The sequence below is a fragment of the Rutidosis leptorrhynchoides genome, chromosome 1 (genome assembly GCF_046630445.1).
Source record: "Rutidosis leptorrhynchoides isolate AG116_Rl617_1_P2 chromosome 1, CSIRO_AGI_Rlap_v1, whole genome shotgun sequence".
In the NCBI taxonomy this organism is placed as follows: Eukaryota; Viridiplantae; Streptophyta; class Magnoliopsida; order Asterales; family Asteraceae; genus Rutidosis; species Rutidosis leptorrhynchoides.
In genome coordinates this window covers 30030679-30051961 of record NC_092333.1, presented here as the reverse complement: position 1 = coordinate 30051961, position 21283 = coordinate 30030679, and positions in this window count along the sequence as shown.

The window sequence follows — 21283 nt, the reverse complement described above, 5'->3', positions numbered from 1 at the left end:
TGAATCTATGATATGCATACCTTATATTGATCACGAAATCACAAGGAATATATCTCTAGCTTCAATTAATCCAAAGGCTCACAAAATCAAATTAGGGTTTATGTGTGTGTTTGTGTATGTGTTCGTGTATGTGTTTGATGAAATGAGAAATGGATAGAACTATCCAGATACATACACTTAAATGAGTTATAAACTCATACCCATATCACACAGGTATTTAATAGTTATCTTATCTGATAACCTTTCGTATCTCCTTAGGCGGTCCTAACGGAGTCCAAATTAAATAAACCAACCTGTTCTGGGACCCTTGTCACAAACTGGTCACAACACAATTATAATAAAACACTAATAAAATAATTAAAATAAAAGCACTTAAGACTAAGCACAAACCCTAAGGGCAAAATAGGCAACTTACAACTAGCCCGGGTTTCAGTCTGTTACAAATCCACCCCCCTTAAGAAGATTCCGTCCTCGGAATCTGGTCTTGGTCAAACAAATGAGGGTAACGTTTTCTCATCAACTCTTCCGTTTCCCACGTAAGATTAGAACCCAAACTGTGTTTCCACTCAATCAACACCATCGGAATCTCTTTCTTTCTCAGCTTAGTCACCTTCTGGTCAACCACACGGACCGGATCTTCCACCAATTTCTTATTCAAATCGACCCTTAAATCTTCTAAAGGAAGAAGTTGTGTTTCATCGTCGACTTTACACTTACGAAGATAACATACGTTGAATGTATTATGAATACCAGCTAACTCTGGCGGAAGATCTAACACCACAGTCTGATCATTCAACACTTCACTGATCGGAAACGGACCAATAAATCTCGGTGCTAACTTACCACGTTTACCGAATCTGATAACCCCTTTCCACGGCGAAACTTTTAGATACACTCGTTCACCACATTAAAGGTTACCGGACGTCTACGCGGATCAGCATACATTTTCTGCCTATCTCTAGCGGCTTTCAACTTTTCTCTCGCAATTGCAACTTTTTCGACTGTCATTTGAACAATTTCGGGACCTGCAAACTGTTTCTCCCCGGCTTCTAACCAACAAGTCGGAGTTCTGCAATGAAGACCGTATAACATTTCATAGGGCGGCATCCCTATACTCGAATGATATGAATTATTATACGCAAATTCGACCAACGGCAAATGTGTATCCCACGAACCACCGTATTCTAACACACAAGCCCTTAACATATCCTCCAAAGTCTGTATCGTTCTTTCACTCTGACCGTCTGTCTGAGGATGATAAGCTGTACTTAAATTCACACGTGTACCCAAATTCTGTTGAAGACTATTCCAAAAATTCGACACAAATCTGGAATCTCTGTCAGAAACGATCGATAATGGCACACCATGTCGACTAACTATCTCGTTTATATACAATTCAGCTAACTCACTTAATGAAGCTGTTTCACGAGTAGCAAGAAAATGAGCACTTTTAGTTAGGCGATCCACTATTACCCAAATCATATCATGTGTTTTCTGAGTTTGAGGTAATTTAGTCACAAAATCCATCGTTATATGTTCCCATTTCCACTCTGGAATCTGTAACTGACGTAACGAACCATAAGGTTTCTGATGTTCGGCCTTCACTTGAGCACATATATGACACTTTTCGACATAACGGGTGATATCTGATTTCATTGTTGGCCACCAATACACTGTTTTCAAATCATGATACATCTTATTACTACCCGGATGTACTGTCAATCTGGATTTGTGAGCTTCCGTCATGATTAAATCCCTCAAATCTCCAAGCTTAGGCACCCAAACATGATTGTTTAAGGTCTTTAGTCCACGTGAGTCATCAATTAAGTCCACTTTTCGTTTGGTCATTTGTTCAGATTTAATATGTTTGTCCTCTAAAGCACAGGCCTGAATGGTTTTTAAGCTTTTAATAAAATCTGAAGTTATATTCAAACGAAGAAATTTCACATTTTCACTTGACTTTTTACGACTTAGCGCATCTGCAACCACATTTGCCTTACCCGGATGGTATTTAATTTCACAATCGTAATCTTTGATCAACTCTTGCCATCGTCTCTGACGCATATTCAATTCTTTCTGTGAGAAGATATACTGCAAACTCTTGTGATCTGTACATATAACACAATGGGTTCCATACAAATAGTGTCTCCATAGTTTCAAAGCAAACACTACTGCAGCCATTTCAAGATCATGCACTGGATAATTCTTCTCATGAACTTTCAACTGTCGCGAGGCGTAGGCGATTACTTTATTTCTTTGCATTAATACACAACCCAACCTAGCATATGATGCATCACAGTATACCACGAAGTTGTCTGAACCTTCTGGTAAAGCTAACACTGGTGCCTGACACAGTAGCTGTTTCAAAATCTGAAAAGCCTTTTCCTGTTCATCAGTCCATCGAAAAGCTACATCTTTACGAGTCAACTTAGTCAACGGACCTGCTATTTTCGAGAAATCCTTGATAAATCTGCGATAATAACCGGCTAATCCCAGAAAACTCTTAATCTCAGTCGTAGTCTTCGGAGAATTCCAATTCATTACCGCTTCTATCTTTGTCGGATCAACTTTTATACCTTCGGCACAAATCACATGACCCAAAAACTGCACTTCACGTAACCAAAATTCACACTTTGAAAATTTTGCAAATAGTTGTTCACGTTTCAACATGTTCAAAACCTGTCTCAGATGTTCAGCATGTTCACTTTCGGTCTTTGAATACACTAGTATATCATCTATAAACACAATCACAAACTTATCTAAGAACGGGCGACACACTCTATTCATTAGATCCATGAAGATTGCTGGCGCATTCGTCAACCCAAACGGCATGACAAGAAATTCATAATGACCATACCTTGTTCTGAATGCTGTTTTCGGTATATCTGATTCAGCAACACGAACCTGATGATATCCGGATCGTAAGTCTATCTTAGAAAAGAATGAAGCACCCTGTAACTGATCGAACAAATCGTCTATTCGAGGTAACGGATACCTATTCTTCACTGTTCTTTTGTTCAATTCACGATAATCAATACACATACGCATTGACCCATCTTTCTTTTTAACAAACAATACCGGAGCACCCCACGGTGAAGAACTCGGTCGGATAAACCCACGATCTAATAGTTCTTGAATCTGTGACATCATTTCACGGATTTCAGACGGCGCTAATCGGTATGGAGCTTTTGCAACAGGAGTTGTTCCAGGAACCAATTCAATCTTGTATTCAACTTCACTTACCGGCGGCAGACCTGGTAACTCATCTGGGAACACTTCGGGAAATTCTGATACTATCGGAATATCGGCCACTGTTTTCTTTTCTTTCTTCGCATCAATCACATATGCAAGAAATGATTCACAACCCTTTGCCATCGACTTTTTCACTTTCATCATGGTTATCAACAGAAAATTATACCCTCCCCGCTCCCCTCGGGCCACAACACGGGTTCCATCGGTCGAACGAAAGGTAATCATTTTCCTATCACACTTAATATTAGCCCTAAGCGAGCTCAACCAATCCATTCCTAGTACTACATCAAAGCTAGGAATAGGTAACACTAAACAAGTCACCGGGAAAGACTTCCCTTCGATCTATATACAAACCCCAGTCACATAGGTTGTGATGGGTGTGGTCCTACCATCAGCTACTTCTACACTAACCGGCTTGAGTAACACAGTAGCTGGTAAATTCAACTTAGCACAGAAATCTAGGGACATAAAACACCTATTAGCACCACAATCAAATAATACGCGAGCAGGTATTGAGTTGATTAGAAACATACCGGTGATTACTTTGTCAGTTGCCACAGCATTTTCCACCGACATTTGAAAAGCTCTAGCCTCTGCTGTTGGAGGGTTCTTCCTCTTCTGCCCACTCGAGGCAGTTGACCCTCCAGCTGATGCTGAACGCGCCCCTGACCCTGCCCCGGAACTACCACTCTTCGACGGACAACTAATTGCATGATGCCCTGGTTTGTGACAACTCCAACACACACTATTCGGATACGGGCATGCTGAAGACTCATGCCCAACAACACCACACTTTAAGCATCTTCTTGTAGCCTCAGAACACTGACCACTGTGAGAAGATCGACACGTGTGACACCAATTCCCTTTACCTGATCCAGATCCAGTACTACTCTGACCACTTTTACCCTTCGATTTAAACCCACTAGACTTCTTGAATTTAGATCCTGATTGACCAGATACTTGCCCACCTTGTTGTAGCACATTACCAAACATTCTGTTTCTGGCAGCCTGAACATCACTTTCTACCATCTTAGCCATCACAACAGCTTGAGACAATGATGTAGCTGTTCTAACAAAAGTTCTGTACTCAGGCAGAATGATATTAACAAAATACTGGATATGAGACGCTTCGTCTGGCACCCATTGTTGTACAAAGCTCAGTTTATCCATAAACTTCTCTACTACCTCATCGATCGTCATTTGAGGTGTCATCTTCATTTCAAGAAACTCAGTCTTGATTCGGTTCATATCAAATGGATTACAATATTGTTCACACACCTTCCCATGAAACTGCTCCCATGTGATCATACTCACTTGCTCTTTTGGTATACTAGAAATCAAAGAATCCCACCAAATCATAGCCCTACCTTTCAACAGTCTACTAGCATATGTTACCTTCAGCTCGGGTTCACACTGACACGCTTTAAATACCCTTTCAACTTCTCGCAACCAATTGAGAGTTACAGTTGGATCAGTACTTCCAGAGAACTCGGAGGGTTTGCAATCACGGAAGTTCTTATACGTACATCTTTTGGGTGGTTGCATGTAAGGTTGATGGAACATTTGCATTTGGTATGGATTCATCATCATGGGATTTTGGTAAGTAAAGGTGTTTTGTGGTGGCATATAATATTGGTTAGGTATTTGATTCTGAAACTGGTTCTGGGGCACATTAGGTATCGTTTGGGATTGCGCGGTTGGGAATCCAGGTGGTGTATCATCATTTTCAGAATGCCTCGCCAATTCAAGCTCATTAATTTTGTCCTCGGCCTCTTTTAGCTTGCTTTCTAACTGAAGGATGTAACTACTCTGATCATCATCTGACTCAACACCTTCTTCTGGTGCTCTGAATGTTCCGGGGTTAGATGGGCCAGTTGCGTTTCTATCAGCCATACCTGTGCTACAAAACAGCTCACACAAAAGCTTAGTGGATAACAGTTAGTTCAATCACAACTAACACACGTATATCCTATTTTCACTTAGCCCCCACTCCCACAGACATGTTTGACTTGCCTCAGGGTTTGGGAACAAAATACGCGCACGTATTTGCTGCCAAACCATGCTCTGATACCAACTTGTAACACCGGTCATTTTTTTAAGTACACAGCGGAAGACTTTATTAACAAACACAATATAAGTCACGTCATTACGTTTAAGTTTACACAACGGTGTTACGTTATCACAAAACATTATTTATACAAAAGTCCACATCAGAGTTGGGTTGTCAAACATGTCTTCTGCAATAGCACCCTTCCCGACTAGCAGTACCTAAACCTGCAAGGGGAGAATATGTGGGGGATTAGCGCACCGCTAAGTAAATGGAATCTATCTAACAGATATAGCTTAAGTCACACACAAGCTATATACTAACAACAACACATGCTAACTATCAACTAGCATACAATAAGACAATACGAGGATCGGCGGCTTGTACGAGCACACGACTCCTAGCTGATCGGACTTGAGTCCACCGATAGTCCCTGCTACTCAATTCACAGTATAGTTATCCAGATGCAGGGGATGCATCATTCACACTATACTCTACAATCAGTAGCCTATGGACCCAACCTCCCCTAGGCACGGTTGACCTCATACGGACTCTAACCTCTCATAGTTACGGTCTCGAGTCCCCAGTCTCCCTAGGCCCAACTGGTGCCATTCACACAGTGTACACATAATTCACATACAACATCAGGCATACTATATTATTCTAACATGGCAATTTCTACATTATGCATGGTAAAAGAGTCAACCACAGTAGCATGATATGCTACTTAAACTCTATCCGGAGATAGACCCACTCACCAATTACCAGCAACTGCTCAGTTATTATTTCTGAGCTTCCTCCTTGTCCTTATAACCTGAGAACAACACAAACAAAGTTAATATACATATCCAATAAATAATATAATCATTTCATACGATTAACTAGGTCATAACACCATATATTCATAATTTTATGAGTCTACATCATGACTCCACTCAATAATGGCATACATGTGCGTGCAAAACACGACATACACACTAAAACTCCTTTTCTGGCCCAAAAACAGTTTGATCTAGTTTCTTAAAAGTTCACCATTGAAAAGTATTCTCTATTATGATTCTAACGATAGTTTATTCATCAAAAACGGAGTTACGTTTTGAAAGTTACGTCCGTTTCAATTTCATAAAAGTACCGTAGCAAATAGTGACACTGTAGCAACTCGGTACTGTAGCAAATAGTGACACTGTAGCAACTCGGGGTACTGTAGCAACTCGTGACACTGTAGCAGTTCGGGTACTGTAGCAAGATACTGTAGCAAAATACTATAGCAACTGGGTTTAGAAGCAGTTCGGTGTTTTTGCGATTTTTTCGCCCAAAACTTGATTTTTGAGTGTTTTTGATCCGTTTTAAGCACATGGAAGCTACTAAACATATATACAACCTATTTCTAACATCAATTAAGCATAACAAACACCAAAAATGAAGATTCAAGCTTAAAATCACACTTTTTATTCAAGAACACAAAACCCATTTTAAGCAAGAATTAATACATGAATCTATGATATGCATACCTTATATTGATCACGAAATCACAAGGAATATATCTCTAGCTTCAATTAATCCAAAGGCTCACAAAATCAAATTAGGGTTTATGTGTGTGTTTGTGTATGTGTTCGTGTATGTGTTTGATGAAATGAGAAATGGATAGAACTTTCCAGATACATACACTTAAATGAGTTATAAACTCATACCCCATATCACACAGGTATTTACTAGTTATCTTATCTGATAACCTTTCGTATCTCCTTAGGCGGTCTTAACGGAGTCCAAATTAAATAAACCAACCTGTTCTGGGACCCTTGTCACAAACTGGTCACAACACAATTATAATAAAACACTAATAAAATAATTAAAATAAAAGCACTTAAGACTAAGCACAAACCCTAAGGGCAAAATAGGCAACTTACAACTAGCCCGGGTTTCAGTCTGTTACACACCAGGTTATCGACTGCGTGTAACCCAAGGTTTTAATACTTTATTAATAATTACATCAATTACCCTTGAATGTAATCCACCCCTATTTTAATAAGTCCATTGACTATTAATCCATCCCCGTGTCCGGTCAAATGAACAATTATTAGTTTTTATAAATATTCCTTCTACCGTACCCGATCAAGCGTATGTGGTTATATATAAATACGTCAAGTTGTAAATCTCTATATTAAATTAACAAGATATCATTTAGTTAATCAAATATAAATCCCATTAATAGCTCATAGTCTAATTTCCACAAGTGTCGGTCTTTTGTCCAAACCCCAATTATGGTCCAAAGCCCAATAACCCATCTTAATATTTAGTCCAACATCACGATTACTTCGGCTCAAATAAGCATAACAATAACTTAGTTACGATACATAATTGAAAAAGGAGAATTTAACTTACAATGATTATTAATCGCGTAGCGTTACACGGACAGAGTTCCGACTTTAAAACCCGTAAATAACCGTTACATTAACTAAACTAATCTAATATAAAACTAAACTAATATATATTATAAATATATTATATATTATATAGAGAGTAAGAGATATGTGATGGTGTGTGTTTTTCGTTCGACAGAAGCCTGACTTTTATAGGCAACATTTCTGATCCTGAACCCCATGCGATCGCATGGGGTTTTAGTGCAAATCTCATGCACTCGCATGGGTTTTATGCCTATTTCCCATGCACTCGCAAGGACAGCCTGGCCAGCTCATTTCTTGATTAAAACGTGGGCTGCTGATATATTTTAATATATAATATAATATATATAATTTTATATAATTATATATATATTATATTATATTCTTGTGCATAGTTGACTTGTAATTTTAGGTCCGTTGACTCGCGCGTTGATGCTCGGTTTATGTCTCTGTTCCGGATTTTCGAACATCTTTTCGTATGCTTAGATATCTTGTACTTTACGTTCCGTGACTTGTACTTTTATCAATATTTAGATGTTGATCATCAGTAAATTGAACCACTTGGATTGTAACTTGTACGTTTGAGCATTTTGGACGTTTGCTTCTTCAAATCTTCGTTTTCTTCTTTTGTCTTCGCACTTATTTATTTAAACGAATATTACATAAAAATATAACAATAGTAACTAAAAGCTTTACATATTGGAAGAATATTGTTCCTAAATATATGTTCATTTGGAGCACTATCAAATATCCCCACACTTGAATGTTGCTTGTCCTCAAGCAATACATAACTTGAAATTAAATCACACTTCACTCGAATCACTTTTTATTCTCACACTTTATACATCAGTGATTTTGGTACGATAGTATAAACAATGATAGTAACGATGTGGTTTACAGTCCCACATGACTATGAAAATTTAGATCCTTTAGGAAATTGGATCTTTATGAAAATATTTGATCTTTTGAAAATTCATTCTAGCTTTTACCCTAGATAAGTTTTCCGGAATAACCCTTCATCGGTGTTTGCAAAATATTTTTGTGGGTTTTGTGGGTTTCAGATTTTAAAATTTTAGCTCAAAACTTATGGTTTTGTGTCACCCACTTGCTAACCTTGTATTAGGAAAGCACACGTCCAGTTTACTTGCTCCGTATATTACCTTTCGGTAAACTACCATCCAGTTGTAAAGGAAAGTGTTGAACAAGCAACTGTTAAGGCGATGTCTAATGACATGCAGATGTTCATGGTCCACAATGTGTCAGATGCAATTACTATCCTTTGTAGGAGAAATAGTAAAGATCACCCTATAATTTTTCGGTCTGGCACAAGGTCCTGTCTTCGACCATGCTATGCAACCACCGTTCTTACGGTTGACACCCGATTTGGTTCAGGTGACCTAATGAATTTCAGGTGAATTCCTAGGATTTTACGTTCAATAGTAATGAACGCAATGAAAATAGGGTTTTCAGAAAACAATTCGGTTTTAATTTGATCAAAATATTTTCTCGTTCAAGCTCGAGTTTAGATATCATCGAATTCCATGAGTTTGTAATTCTCAATCTTTAAGGTCAATCTCAAGGATTGAGTAATATCAGGCTTAAAAGCTGATTTTTAATCTTTTAAGGAGATTATCCTTTCTGGGGGTCTGATTCATTAGTCTTATCAAGCTAATTTGCACGACACCCTCCCCATTTTATGAGACAGATCCTCTCATGGATAGGATAAGTCTGATCACTTGGCAACCCTGTTTGATGCTGAGGTCCGTGAATTTCCTGCTGATTTTAGAGATGATTTTTCTAGATTTTTCGTCAACCTACAGCTGGTCTGGACGACAACTTTCCGACCTAAATCAAGAAGCGCGTGTCTTTTTCGGAAGACTTTACTTCCTTTTAATGATGGAATTGATTCATCGTGTAGATCCATCTTTTCTTTCAATGTATTACAATAAACCGGGTAAAACAGTTCATTTAGTCCAAAACAAAAGCACCTGCAATAACTTTACAGAAACATGTGATAGATAGTTTTTAATTGAATAACTTGGTACATTCTTCCCACACTTGGCTTTTCTCATGCGTCTTTTTATATCTTAATAAATAAATTCAAGCATTTAGTTATTTCTCAATTTATGTCCTCTTTTTAGGGTAACAATAATTTTGGTATTAACACCTAGTTTTATCGTCCATAAATATATATAAACAAGATTTTGAATTCATTTAGTTGAAAATTTTTCAAATTTTCACAAAATTTTGAAAATAAACCAAGTATAAACCCGAGAGAATTTATAACCCTTCCCCACACTTGAGATCATGCAATGCCCTCATTTGCATGAAATCAGACTATAATTATAAATTCATGAGGGTGATTAGTGTAGAAAAGTGATTGAAAATACCCAGTTAGTAATTGCTAAGCTCGTCGAATGATAGATGGCGCGCCTCATCGTCAATTACTTTTGTTATTTTATCACACATGTTTTTCTTTAAAAATGGTTACTTTTCTGAACTGTTTGCTAATCTTTGAAAATGCGTTTTTTACCCTAACTTATCATGCATTTTTATTAACGAGTTATGCACTAACCCGAACCCCTAATTTAACGTTAAGTGGGGTTAGACTTTCCCACATTTAGCTGGTGACATGTGAATTCGGTAGAATAAGTTCCACGAATTAAAATAGTGAGCCAGTTATTTATCTCTCGGGTGGTGTATAATATATCAATGGGTTTAAAGTTTAGACTCACCCGATTGTCACTACTTAATTCCTTTTTTAAGTGTAGCTTTTAGTAAATGGATATGTCTCTTTTGTGGTTCTTGGTCAAATGGATCGTTATACACTGACATACATATTTCTATAGGGTGGACAATTCCTAACATTTCCTTCCGTTCATTCTCGGGATCAAAGGTTTCACCTCTATTACCCAATTGGGTGAAATCCGAGGTGTCATTATCTATTACAGCTTGTAGTTCATCTTCGGTAAATGACTCGTCTATTGAGAATATTGGGTTGGAAGGTTGTGGAATTTTGAATTTCGGGATCGAAGCAAATTCTTCTTCATTAACGGTCCTTATCGGTCCCACCACTTTGGTCTCGGGGGTAAAATTTTCAATGTTATCGTTTTCTCAAGAGTACCAATTTGTCACCCTTACTTCTTCTTCATCCATTGATGGATCGATGATTTCGTCGGTAGAGGCTAATGTGTCGATATGTTGTGAAATTGGTAAAACTGAATAAAAAGTATCATTGGGATAATTGGTGATTTCGGAGCTCTCGAATTCATCAAAATTCGATGATATGAGATTTTCTTGCACACGACTCCTCAGATCAATAGGTGTGTAGTCTGATAGAGTTTCAGCTTGCCAATTTGCAAACTCTCTCATTTGTTCATTTTGAGCGTCAAATTCTTCGAGTTTGATTTTCATATAATCTAATAACTTTTCAGACACATAATTTTTCTCGTCCTCTGGTTGTTGAATTTGGATATATTCTTGAGAATAATCCCAATTTGAATTGTATTCCTCATAATCATTCCATTCAGGTTCCATGGGTGCATAATTTTCCATAGAAACGTAATAATAACATTCCCATGTTGAGTGATAATCTTCACAGATTTCACAACTAGTTATTGTTTCGTCATTCGTGATCCAAGATTGACCGAATGAATTTTCATCAACACTCGTTTGAGAGTATTGATTTAATTGATTTCACATGTCAGAAAGAGTTTCCAACATATTCTCAAAATTTTCCATAATACACTTTTTACCAAATTTTAGCTACAATGTGGTGCATTTACTAATTATTCTATTAGTTATAAAACTAAAAATTAAATAAGTTATCAAATTAATAGACTTTTCTGCTTTTACGCACGTTTTGAATAGCCAATAGATGCAGCAGGTAGCCAGGACCCTTTAAATCGGATGCCCACAACTCGCCACTAACAAATCCAACTATTACTACGAACCATAAAATTGACATCTATTAATTTAATCGCTTGCAATAATTTTTCGTCGAAACTTAAAGATTTAAAAAAAAAATCTATGTCCTATGAACTAGCGCGTAGAAACGAAAAAGAAAAAGAGCGTCAAAAAATAAGAAGTCGAAAAACAAACGTCGAAAAACAAAAAGTCGAAAAATAATAATAAGAAAGTAAAGCGTCGAAACTTAAAAGTCTAAAAACTAAAAATTAAAAATTGAGTCTAAAGGTATTAAAGCTTAAAAGGAATTCTATATTCAAAACGGTAATAACTAAATTAGGCACTAAAATCTAAAAACTAAACTTAAACTAAGGCAAAAAGAAACTAAAACTATAATTACGAACGATACGATTAAAAAGATACAATTAATAAAAAAAATTATATAAAAATATTATTTTTATATTATTAGTATATAAAAATATTAATTTATATAATTAATAATAATAACAAAACTTAAAATTACTAATTATATATTAAAATTAAAAATTAATTAATTAAAACCCTAATGAATTAATAATAATAAATTAAAACCCTAACATATTTAATGTGGCGTACGAGGTATGTGGCCTGTCAGTATACCTCATGTTACCGCATGAGTTTTAGCTAGATGGGTCATGCGATCGCATGGCCCAATATTCCAGATTTGATTCGGGCTTCGAACAGCTTCGGCCCAGTTTTCTATTTTATTTAATTTTTTTCTGATTTATATAAAATATTTATATAATAATAAAAAAACTTATACTTTAAAAATCTAAAAATAAAAATATATATATTTTTTTTAATTTTATAGTAAAATGGAAAATTAGCTTTTAAAAATATATAAACTTTTTATACACTTATATATATATATATATATATATATATATATATATATATATATATATATATATATATATATATATATATATATATATATATACTTTTTCTTTTTAATGTTTTATATTTTTTTTATTTTTTTATTAATTATATTTTTGAAAATATAGCATTTCGCCAGTTCTCCGGCAGCGGCGCCAAAAACTTGATGTGCGAACGGAGGTGTACGAAATACTATATATTTTTATTACGAAATATGATACAATTTACACAAGTTTTAATTATTTATTTACAAATGGGATATACCTAAACTCTACTACAACACTATAGGCAGTGTACCTAATCGTAGAGTAGTATAGTTTTTAGTAAGTCTGGTTCGTTCCACAGGGAGACGGCTTATTTTACACTATATTTTTATATAACTATATTTGTACAATATATATATATATATATATATATATATATATATATATATATATATATATATATATATATATATATATATATATTACAATTATTATTATAAAAGGGGGGTTTTACCGTTTAATGACCGGTTTGTCGATTTTATATTTTTGCGTAAAGATAAATGACAATAAAATAAATTGTAATAATTAAAATGACAGTAAATAAAAGTACGATCAAATATGAAATAAAAGTATTATGCTTATTCAAAATTCCGTAATCATGATGTTTGACGTTTTGATTTTAATTTATAACCCTGGGTTAACCTGGATTATTTGATAAGTCCATCTGGTTTTGTCCATAATAGTCCATCGGTCATAATTATAAAGTGCGAGGGTCTTCGCCAAATTAACCTTATACCCGAAGTCAAATATTCCAACTAATTGGGGACTTAAACTGTAATAAGGTTTTAATACATTATTAATGATTACACCAGGTTATCGACTGCGTGTAACCCAAGGTTTTAATACTTTATTAATAATTACACCAATTACCCTTGAATGTAATCCACCCCTATTTTAATAAGTCCATTGACTATTAATCCATCCCCGTGTCCGGTCAAATGAACAATTATTAGTATTTATAAATATCCCGCCTACCATACCCGATCAAGCATATGTGGTTATATATAAATACGTCAAGTTGTAATCTCTATATTAAATTAACAAGATATCATTTAGTTAATCAAATATAAAGCCCATTAATAGCTCATAGTCTAATTTCCACAAGTGTCGGTCTTTTGTCCAAACCCCAATTATGGTCCAAAGCCCAATAACCCATCTTAATATTTAGTCCAACATCACGATTACTTCGGCTCAAATAAGCATAACAATAACTTAGTTACGATACATAATTGAAAAAGGAGAATTTAACTTACAATGATTATTAATCGAGTAGCGTTACACGGACAGAGTTCCGACTTTAAAACCCGTAAATAACCGTTACATTAACTAAACTAATCTAATATAAAACTAAACTAATATATATTATAAATATATTATATATTATATAGAGAGTAAGAGATATGTGATGGTGTGTGTTTTTCGTTCGACAGAAGCCTGACTTTTATAGGCAACATTTCTGATCCTGAACCTCATGCGATCGCATGGGGTTTTAGTGCAAATCTCATGCATTCGCATGGGTTTTATGCCTATTTCCCATGCACTAGCATGGACAGCCTGGCCAGCTCATTTCTTGATTAAATCGTGGGCTGCTGATATATTTTAATATATAATATAATATATATAATTTTATATAATTATATATATATTATATTATATTCTTGTGCATAGTTGACTTGTAATTTTAGGTCCGTTGACTCGCGCGTTGATGCTCGGTTTATGTCTCTGTTCCGGATTTTCGAACATCTTTTCGTATGCTTAGATATCTTGTACTTTACGTTCCGTGACTTGTACTTTTATCAATATTTAGATGTTGATCATCAGTAAATTGAACCACTTGGATTGTAACTTGTACGTTTGAGCATTTTGGACGTTTGCTTCTTCAAATCTTCGTTTTCTTCTTTTGTCTTCGCACTTATTTATTTAAACGAATATTACATAAAAATATAACAATAGTAACTAAAAGCTTTACATATTGGAAGAATATTGTTCCTAAATATATGTTCATTTGGAGCACTATCAAATATCCCCACACTTGAATGTTGCTTGTCCTCAAGCAATACATAACTTGAAATTAAATCACACTTCACTCGAATCACTTTTTATTCTCACACTTTATACATCAGTGATTTTGGTACGATAGTATAAACAATGATAGTAACGATGTGGTTTACAGTCCCACATGACTATGAAAATTTAGATCCTTTAGGAAATTGGATCTTTATGAAAATATTTGATCTTTTGAAAATTCATTCTAGCTTTTACCCTAGATAAGTTTTCCGGAATAACCCTTCATCGGTGTTTGCAAAATATTTTTGTGGGTTTTGTGGGTTTCAGATTTTAAAATTTTAGCTCAAAACTTATGGTTTTGTGTCACCCACTTGCTAACCTTGTATTAGGAAAGCACACATCCAGTTTACTTGCTCCGTATATTACCTTTCGGTAAACTACCGTCCGGTTGTAAAGGAAAGTGTTGAACAAACAACTGTTAAGGCGATGTCTAATGACATGCAGATGTTCATGGTCCACAATGTGTCAGATGCAATTACTATCCTTTGTAGGAGAAATAGTAAAGATCACCCTATAATTTTTCGGTCTGGCACAAGGTCCTGTCTTCGACCATGCTATGCAACCACCGTTCTTACGGTTGACACCCGATTTGGTTCAGGTGACCTAATGAATTTCAGGTGAATTCCTAGGATTTTACGTTCAATAGTAATGAACGCAATGAAAATAGGGTTTTCAGAAAATAATTCGGTTTTAATTTGATCAAAATATTTTCTCGTTCAAGCTCGAGTTTAGATATCATCGAATTCCATGAGTTTGTAATTCTCAATCTTTAAGGTCAATCTCAAGGATTGAGTAATATCAGGCTTAAAAGCTGATTTTGAATCTTTTAAGGAGATTATCCTTTCTGGGGGTCTGATTCATTAGTCTTATCAAGCTAATTTGCACGACACCCTCCCCATTTTATGAGACAGATCCTCTCATGGATAGGATAAGTCTGACCACTTGGCAACCCTGTTTGATGCTGAGGTCCGTGAATTTCCTGCTGATTTTAGAGATGATTTTTCTAGATTTTTCGTCAACCTACAGCTGGTCTGGACGACAACTTTCCGACCTAAATCAAGAAGCGCGTGTCTTTTTCGGAAGACTTTACTTCCTTTTAATGATGGAATTGATTCATCGTGTAGATCCATCTTTTCTTTCAATGTATTACAATAAACCGGGTAAAACAGTTCATTTAGTCCAAAACAAAAGCACCTGCAATAACTTTACAGAAACATGTGATAGATAGTTTTTAATTGAATAACTTGGTACATTCTTCCCACACTTGGCTTTTCTCATGCGTCTTTTTATATCTTAATAAATAAATTCAAGCATTTAATTATTTCTCAATTTATGTCCTCTTTTTAGGGTAACAATAATTTTGGTATTAACACCTAGTTTTATCGTCCATAAATATATATAAACAAGATTTTGAATTCATTTAGTTGAAAATTTTTCAAATTTTCACAAAATTTTGAAAATAAACCAAGTATAAACCCGAGAGAATTTATAACCCTTCCCCACACTTGAGATCATGCAATGCCCTCATTTGCATGAAATCAGACTATAATTATAAATTCATGAGGGTGATTAGTGTAGAAAAGTGATTGAAAATACCCAGTTAGTAATTGCTAAGCTCATCGAATGATAGATGGCGCGCCTCATCGTCAATTACTTTTGTTATTTTATCACACATGTTTTTCTTTAAAAATGGTTACTTTTCTGAACTGTTTGCTAATCTTTGAAAATGCGTTTTTTACCCTAACTTATCATGCATTTTTATTAACGAGTTATGCACTAACCCGAACCCCTAATTTAACGTTAAGTGGGGTTAGACTTTCCCACATTTAGCTGGTGACATGTGAATTCGGTAGAATAAGTTCCACGAATTAAAATAGTGAGCCAGTTATTTATCTCTCGGGTGGTGTATAATATATCAATGGGTTTAAAGTTTAGACTCACCCGATTGTCACTACTTAATTCCTTTTTTAAGTGTAGCTTTTAGTAAATGGATATGTCTCTTTTGTGGTTCTTGGTCAAATGGATCGTTATACACTGACATACATATTTCTATAGGGTGGACAATTCCTAACATTTCCTTCCGTTCATTCTCGGGATCAAAGGTTTCACCTCTATTACCCATTTGGGTGAAATCCGAGGTGTCATTATCTATTACAGCTTGTAGTTCATCTTCGGTAGATGACTCGTCTATTGAGAATATTGGGTTGGAAGGTTGTGGAATTTTGAATTTCGGGATCGAAGCAAATTCTTCTTCATTAACGGTCCTTATCGGTCCAACCACTTTGGTCTCGGGGGTAAAATTTTCAATGTTATCGTTTTCTCAAGAGTACCAATTTGTCACCCTTACTTCTTCTTCATCCATTGATGGATCGATGATTTCGTCGGTAGAGGCTAATGTGTCGATATGTTGTGAAATTGGTAAAACTGAATAAAAAGTATCATTGGGATAATTGGTGATTTCGGAGCTCTCGAATTCATCAAAATTCGATGATATGAGATTTTCTTGCACACGACTCCTCAGATCAATAGGTGTGTAGTCTGATAGAGTTTCAGCTTGCCAATTTGCAAACTCTCTCATTTGTTCATTTTGAGCGTCAAATTCTTCGAGTTTGATTTTCATATAATCTAATAACTTTTCAGACACATAATTTTTCTCGTCCTCTGGTTGTTGAATTTGGATATATTCTTGAGAATAATCCCAATTTGAATTATATTCCTCATAATCATTCCATTCAGGTTCCATGGGTGCATAATTTTCCATAGGAACGTAATAATAACATTCCCATGTTGAGTGATAATCTTCACAGATTTCACAACTAGTTATTGTTTCGTCATTCGTGATCCAAGATTGACCGAATGAATTTTCATCAACACTCGTTTGAGAGTATTGATTTAATTGATTTCACATGTCAGAAAGAGTTTCCAACATATTCTCGAAATTTTCCATAATACACTTTTTACCAAATTTTAGCTACAATGTGGTGCATTTACTAATTATTCTATTAGTTATAAAACTAAAAATTATATAAGTTATCAAATTAATAGACTTTTCTGCTTTTACCCACGTTTCGAATAGCCAATAGATGCAGCAGGTAGCCAGGACCCTTTAAATCGCAAGCCCACAACTCGCCACTAACAAATCCAACTATTACTACGAACCATAAAATTGACATCTATTAATTTAATCGCTTGCAATAATTTTTCGTCGAAACTTAAAGATTTAAAAAAAAAATCTATGTCCTATGAACTAGCGCGTAGAAACGAAAAAGAAAAAGAGCGTCAAAAAATAAGAAGTCGAAAAACAAACGTCGAAAAACAAAAAGTCGAAAAATAATAATAAGAAAGTAAAGCGTCGAAACTTAAAAGTCTAAAAACTAAAAATTAAAAATTGAGTCTAAAGGTATTAAAGCTTAAAAGGAATTCTATATTCAAAACGGTAATAACTAAATTAGGCACTAAAATCTAAAAACTAAACTTAAACTAAGGCAAAAAGAAACTAAAACTATAATTACGAACGATACGATTAAAAAGATACAATTAATAAAAAAATTTTATATAAAAATATTATTTTTATATTATTAGTATATAAAAATATTAATTTATATAATTAATAATAATAACAAAACTTAAAATTACTAATTATATATTAAAATTAAAAATTAATTAATTAAAACCCTAATGAATTAATAATAATAAATTAAAACCCTAACATATTTAATGTGGCGTACGAGGTATGTGGCTTGTCAGTGTACCTCATGTTACCGCATGAGTTTTAGCTAGATGGGTCATACGATCGCATGGCCCAATATTCCAGATTTGAATCGGGCTTCGAACAGCTTCGGCCCAGTTTTCTATTTTATTTAATTTTTTTCTGATTTATATAAAATATTTATATAATAATAAAAAACTTATAATTTAAAAATCTAAAAATAAAAATATATATATTTTTTTAATTTTATAGTAAAATGGAAAATTAGCTTTTAAAAATATATAAACTTTTTATACACTTATATATATATATATATATATATATATATATATATATATATATATATATATATATATATATATATATTTTTTTTTTTTTTCTTTTTAATGTTTTATATTTTTTATATTTTTTTATTAATTATATTTTTGAAAATATAGCATTTCGCCAGTTCTCCGGCAGCGGCGCCAAAAACTTGATGTGCGAACGGAGGTGTACGAAATACTATATATTTTTATTACGAAATATGACGAAATATGATACAATTTACACAAGTTTTAATTATTTATTTACAAATGGGATATACCTAAACTCTGCTACAACACTATAGACAGTGTACCTAATCGTAGAGTAGTATAGTTTTTAGTAAGTCTGGTTCGTTTCACCGGGAGACGGCTTATTTTACACTATATTTTTATATAACTATATTTGTACAATATATATATATATATATATATATATATATATATATATATATATATATATATATATATATATATATATATATATATATATATATATATATTACAATTATTATTATAAAAGGGGGGGTTTTACCGTTTAATGACCGGTTTGTCGATTTTATATTTTTGCGTAAAGATAAATGACAATAAAATAAATTGCAATAATTAAAATGACAGTAAATAAAAGTACGATCAAATATGAAATAAAAGTATTATGCTTATTCAAAATTCCGTAATCATGATGTTTGACGTTTTGATTTTAATTTATAACCCTGGGTTAACCTGGATTATTTGATAAGTCCATCTGGTTTTGTCCATAATAGTCCATCGGTCATAATTATAAAGTGCGAGGGTCTTCGCCAAATTAACCTTATACCCGAAGTCAAATATTCCAACTAATTGGGGACTTAAACTGTAATAAGATTTTAATACATTATTAATGATTACACCAGGTTATCGACTGCGTGTAACCCAAGGTTTTAATACTTTATTAACAATTACACCAATTACCCTTGAATGTAATCCACCCCTATTTTAATAAGTCCATTGACTATTAATCCATCCCCGTGTCCGGTCAAATGAACAATTATTAGTATTTATAAATATCCCGCCTACCATACCCGATCAAGCGTATGTGGTTATATATAAATACGTCAAGTTGTAATCTCTATATTAAATTAACAAGATATCATTTAGTTAATCAAATATAAAGCCCATTAATAGCTCATAGTCTAATTTCCACAAGTGTCGGTCTTTTGTCCAAACCCCAATTATGGTCCAAAGCCCAATAACCCATCTTAATATTTAGTCCAACATCACGATTACTTCGGCTCAAATAAGCATAACAATAACTTAGTTACGATACATAATTGAAAAAGGAGAATTTAACTTACAATGATTATTAATCGCGTAGCGTTACACGGACAGAGTTCCGACTTTAAAACCCGTAAATAACCGTTACATTAACTAAACTAATCTAATATAAAACTAAACTAATATATATTATAAATATATTATATAGAGAGTAAGAGATATGTGATGGTGTGTGTTTTTCGTTCGACTGAAGCCTGACTTTTATAGGCAACATTTCTGATCCTGAACCCCATGCGATCGCATGGGGTTTTAGTGCAAATCTCAAGCACTCGCATGGGCTCATGCACTCGCATGGGTTTTATGCCTATTTCCCATGCACTCGCATGGACAGCCTGGCCTGCTCATTTCTTGATTAAAACGTGGGCTGCTGATATATTTTAATATATAATATAATATATATAATTTTATATAATTATATATATTATATTATATTCTTGTGCATAGTTGACTTGTAATTTTAGGTCCGTTGACTCGCGCGTTGATGCTCGATTTATGTCTCGGTTCCGGATTTTCGAACGTCTTTTCGTATGTTTAGATATCTTGTACTTTGCGTTCAGCGACTTGTACTTTTATCAATATTTAGACGTTGATCATCAGTAAATTGAACCACTTGGATTGTAACTTGTACGTTTGAGCATTTTTGACGTTTGCGTCTTCAAATCTTCGTTCTCTTCTTTTGTCTTCGCACTTATTTATTTAAACGAATGTTACATAAAAATAGAAGAATAGTAACTAAAAGCTTTACATATTGGTAGGATATTGTTCCTAAATATATGTTCATTTGGAGCACTATCAACTTCCATAACCACTAACACTAGTGATTATGCACCATTTACAAGCCTTAAACATGGTTAAATCATTAACCAACCCAAAACCCGCCAAGTATCAAAAATTACAAGTTTTCATAAACCCTCTTCATCATCTAAATGGGTTTTTACAACTAACGAATCTCAAAACCCTAACATTGAATCTCAAATTAAACAATGAAACTCGGAGTTAGAACTTACCAATACCGCCAAAATGATGCCGTTGATGAGTAGAACAACTTTAACACTTGAGGTTTGACCCGAAACACCCTTCTTCTTCTCTAAATGGAGCTCTCTCTCTCTCTCTAAACTCTCTCCTCTCTCTCTAGGGTTTGAAGATGAGAGTGTTGATGTGTGAAAAATAAAGATAAGATAAGCCTTGGAACTGATTTAGGGTATAAAACCCGTCCATAAGTGAAATTACCAAAACACCCTCAAAAGATTCCATTAAAATGGGTTAAAAATGACATTACAGCGACTTTTGTCGCGTTTCGCGACACTATGTCGCGTTTCGCGACACCA